Source organism: Vigna umbellata, chromosome 6 (genome assembly GCF_029865625.1).
Source record: "Vigna umbellata cultivar VRB3 chromosome 6, Vumbellata_1.0, whole genome shotgun sequence".
Classification (NCBI taxonomy): Eukaryota; Viridiplantae; Streptophyta; class Magnoliopsida; order Fabales; family Fabaceae; genus Vigna; species Vigna umbellata.
The window spans coordinates 32,167,203-32,172,673 of NC_142170.1; the positions used below are offsets into that span (position 1 = coordinate 32,167,203).

General features: G+C 30.1%; 1 pseudogene; it reads right to left on the bottom strand.

Moving 5' to 3' along the window:
* Window positions 1-644: 644 nt before the first annotated feature.
* LOC148197244 (uncharacterized) lies at window positions 645-1,543 on the bottom strand (annotated as a pseudogene).
* Between the last annotated feature and the right edge of the window lie 3,928 nt (window positions 1,544-5,471).

Here is a 5,471-nt window from a genome sequence, read left to right on the forward strand (position 1 = left end):
TTTGGTAGCATTCACTTCAACGTTTTTCTCCTTCCACATGGACTTCTTCAAGGCCTCAGTTTGACCGATCGGTTCTACGCATGCAAACATATCTTCGTCCTCGGTTTGACCGATCAGGGTTTGTGCATGCAAACATAGCTACGTGCACCAAACCTTCCTCTTCACCAGTTCGTGTATCAGTAATGATATCGCCAAATTCTTCACTCATTGCAGACTTCACTAGGTTGATATGAAATGTTTTATCCTTCGAGATCTTGTTCCTCAAGATCAGGTTTTTCTTTTTATCAAACACTTCAACCTTATTGAAGTCTCCCATTACTACTGTAAAACCTTTTTGAATTAACTGGCCAATACTTCAGAAGATTATACCTTATTGCAGGCACAAACAACACACCAGTTAGAATGACACGCGAGCCATTCTTCCTTCTGATAACCACATCATTCGACTCCCTCTACCTTTGAGGTGCTCTCATCAAGCAATTTCACCATGCTCCTCTCGGTCTCAGCAAAATTTACCAACCAATCTCTGTTGCAGGTCATATGATTCGAACATCCCGAATCCAAATACCACAATTTGTCTTGAGAGTGTGAACTTACTGTAGATGTAGTTGTCATCAATATGATGGGTTCTTCAGAATTAGACTTCAATTTGAGCCGCGTAGGCCTCCTTTTGCATGACTCTTCTTCTGTTCTTCCTTTTCAGCATAACACTCACTAGCGTAATGCCCATACCTATGACAATTAAAACACTCAATATTCCTTTTGTCCTTCTTCTGGAAATTCTTCTCAGATTTACCTTCATCCTCTGTTGAAGACTCATTCGGGTTATCTTTGTTCCTATTTTTTCTCCACTTCCCTTTACCGTGTTTCCCTTTCCATTTCTTGGTTGTCTTCTTCTCTTCATGTTGAACCTTTAACAGCATGCTCCTCGCGTTTGATGGGATTTCTTTCCCGCATCCTCATTTCATACAGTCTCTAGAGAAACTTTGCAGTTCCTCTAATTTTGAGTTTTCCAAGATCTCTCGACTCCTCTATTGCCACCACAATATGATCAAATGTCAGAGGGCAAGTGACCACATGATTTTCTCAATCACCATGAGATCAGTAACAGTGTCACCACAACTTTTCATCTGGTTAACAATTGAGAGTATTTTACTGAAAAACTCACTCACCTTATCACCATCCTCCATCAGTAGGTGCTCGTACTGTCTCCTCAATGACTGAAGCTTTACCTTCTTCACTTTTTCCCCTCCGGCATGACAATCCACCAAGATGTTCCAAGCTTCTCTTGCTGAAGCCTCATTTTGTATCTTCTCAAAATGCTTATCAGTCCACACACTGATGGATAATCAAGCAAGGCTCTATCATCTTTCCTCTTAAACTCCTCTTTCTTAGTGTCGTGCAAATCAGACGCAGAAACTGCTCCCTCCATCACGCTGTTGATATCTTGAACACGAAATAAGATACACATCTGTGTGCTCCATCTGCTCTAGTTCTTGTCTGTGAGAACATGTAGATTAACGGACATATCTCTGCTGGCCATTCTTTACACCCTCGATCTTTCACCAAGAAACACAGTCTTGATCTTCTTATGCTTCAATCACCTTTCCGTTAAGCCTCCGCCAAGTCCTAGATGAATACAAAGCTCCCAATCACGAACCTGAAGCTCTGGAATACCAGTGTTAGAACCAAGAGAAAACCTGAGGGTTTGCACCGAGCGTCACAACTGGTCTATATCAGTGCCGAACGTTACGAACACACAACTACAGTACGGGCGACCGAGAATGACCCAGCAAGATATAATGAATGTAAGCAAAGAAAGAAAAGTAAAACTCAAACACAATGAAATTGTATTATGAAATGATCTAAAAAATCAATCCAACTTACACACAGAAGTCCGGTATTTATTAAAGAAAAAGCAACTGCCAAGGACAGTTAATCAATAGTTGTCGTGACCAACTAACAAACAAACTCGGCTTACAAACTAACGAGGCTTATGTGATAACCAAGATGAACAAACTGAAGGAATAATTAGAATGAATCAAGTTGAAGAGATGACCAGCATGGGCAACAAGTTGACAGAATAACCTAGATGAATGTGCTAGTCGAGTTTACAGGATAATCTGATTGGACCTCTACTAACAAATGGATGGGATAATGGGATAGATTGAGCTGAAAAGTTGATCCGGATTACGTGATGATCAAGTGAGATTGATTGGATGCAACTACGACGCATATGGGTAAATAATTAGCTGATGCTTCATAAAAAAAATTAGATATCCATCACTGTAACACACCACTTGTTATTGAAAGTCAATACCACACATAGATAAACCGACCTTTTTTATTTCAAATTTGAATTATTGACGATAAGGGTGGGCAAACTGCATTGTTTGCATTGTTTGCATTGTACTACAAACAAAGTATAGTTAACTATAAACTAGTTCAAATAAACTGGATTGAACTAGAAAATAGTTCAAAAAAACTGAGTTGAACTATTTTTTAGTTCAGTTAACTAAAATATAATTCAGTAAACTGTTTTTTAATTCACAGTTTAGTTAACTATTTATTGTACACTTCAGAGTGAATATACATGCTTCAGAATTATGAAAACAGTTTAAAATTAAAGCTAAAGCCTAAAGCCTAAATGATACATATCAAGATGAAAACAATCCTCGATTACAGGTGTTTCTGTTGAATGGGACTGGGGAAAACTCCTGCTGCCTCCGCTCGGAAACACTCCTCCTCTGCAATTACAAAACATAATTAGCCTTACTGTACTAAATTATATCTATACTATAAAAACTAAATTATTTTTATTAAAAATTTAACTATACTATACTATGTTTTGCGGTTCAATTTAAAAAAACTGGACTTTTCTATTAATAATTAACTGTTTCAAATGGTAAACCGTAGTAACCAAAGTAAACTGCAATTCGTCTTGGCATCGCAAACATACAGAAACTGCATGTTTTTCTTTTTTTTTTTATCTTAAAACTATTTCAGAATAAGTTTTAAAAGTTTATTTAAATTCTTAACTTAAATAAAATTTAATTGCATTGATTACATTAAAAAAAATTGATAAGAAAAACCTTGGTCAAAATCTATTCATTTATAAATTTCAACAGTATAATAATTTTTAGTAAAAATAAAAATAATAATAAACTAGTATGATATATAATTATGAAAAAGTAGGATATACAAATATAAATTAATACAAATAACTAAGTTATGAGAAAAAAATAATTCATAACAATTTGTAAATATTATTAAATGTGATTTTTTCTTTTTTATTTATCTTAAAACTATTTTAGAATAAGTTTGAAAAGTTTATTTAAATTCTTAACTTAAATAAAATTTAATTGCATAGATTACATTAAAAAAAATTGATAAGAAAAACTTTAGTCAAAATCTATCCATTTATAAATTTTAATAGTATAATAATTTTTAGTAAAAATAAAAATAATAATAAACGAATATGATATATAATTATGAAAAGTAGGATATACAAATATAAATTAATATAAATAACTAAGTTGCATGTTTTATGAGAAAAAAATAATTTATACCAATTTGTAAATAGTATTAAATGTGTTCTTTTTTGTCTTAAAACTATTTCGAAACAAGTTTGAAAAGTTTATCTAAATTCTAAGAGTATTTTTTTTTTAAAACTAACACTTAAAATTGTTCTTTTAGAAATTTAATTTAGGATATATGTTTATTTAAAATCACTTTTCAATAAGTTATTTAATAAAAAAATAAATAGTATGTCTTCGTTATGTTTGAGTGGAACTGTAGTTTGTTTTAATGAAGTTGTATTTTCTTACTGTTTTAAAATAGTTAACTGAACTACTACTAATAGGAAAGTTCAAAGTTGAACTATAAAATAGTATAATTCAGTTTTTAATAGAAATAGTTCAGTTTTTATAGTATAATATAGTATAAATAATTTATAGATACCCGTCCACAAGACGATAAAAGTGACTGTGAGCCCAGTTAACCAAATTAAACTTATTTATACAAATATATGTTCTAAAATTGTTATTAATTATTAAAAAATAAATTAAAAAAAAAGCCGTGCATACGCATGAAAAGAGACTAGTATTCGAATAAAGAAATGCCGAAGATTTATTATTGTGGGTGATGATTTTTTCTTCCGTACATTGATTGTGTACACATTGAAAATTTTATTTTAGTTTACTAATAATCATATTATGGAAAGAGACAAAAAAAAAATGTCAACAAATTAATCATAGCGATAACTATTAAAATATGACATAGCCAATAATGTTCACATTTAAACGTACAATCTTCTGTTGACTGTCATTTATTATTCATTTGGATTCACAAAGTAAACTTCTATCAAAATCATTCATTATTTTTTTCTTAAAATTATTCTAATGTTATTATGTTTATTGTCTTCATTTCTGAACAATTGAAGCTTATCCGTTGATTCGTAGAAAAAAAATACTATAATTTTAATCAGGTCAAAGTACAAAGTTTATAAACTTTTATAATAACTTAAGGGTTTTTTTTCACATTCCATCATCAAAATTTTCAATTTTCACAAAGTTTACCAATTCATTAGAGTTAACAAGTCATAATAAAATAAAGTAAGTAAAACAACTTCATTTTCTTATTGAGTTTTGCAAAACAACGTTTTACTTACATTTTATTTTAGTTTTTCATGATACATCCTTATTTTTGTGAAAAAAACAAGCTTAAATGGTGATCGGTAAAAGTTGGAAAAGTTGAAAATTTAATAATGAAATGCGTAAATGGATTTTAGATAGTAAAATTTATGAAGCCATGATATTAAGTGATAAAATATGTTACTCAAAGTTAATTATTTACAGAGGAAAAATATTTTTGTGAAATTATCTGCTGAATATTTTTAATAATTTATTTATTTATAAGTAGAAAAAGATAGGAATAAACTTAAAAAGGAGATAATAAGGTTTTTTCTTAAAAGAAATGGAGGAGGTTCGTTCAATGACGAGTTTAATATTTCAAAAAACAATAACACAATGTAGAAATGTTACTCTTTCGTAGAGAACACACCAACTACTTCCTTAACTAATGTTTGAAAAGACTTTTTCAAAAAAGATTAAGAAGAAAAAAATTAAAATAAAAATAAAAATAAATTTAACCTTTTAATATGTTAAAATTAGGTTATGTACAAATTAAATCATAAAAACTCCTTCATATAATTATTTAAAAAAAATATTTTTAAAGTGTATATATATTAATTTTAGCTCATGAATTAAATTATAATTTTTCTCAAAAGTAAAAACTCATATAAAAACAATAGTTTTAGAAGTTAAGCATCTATCTCTACTAGCAAATATAAAAGCAGAAACCCTAAAATTGATCTTTCTATATAAAAAAACATTGAAGAGCACCCGTCATCTTACTCAATGAATGTGACAACAGTTTATGTTGATTTTATTAGATGGCAGCACATAGTTTAT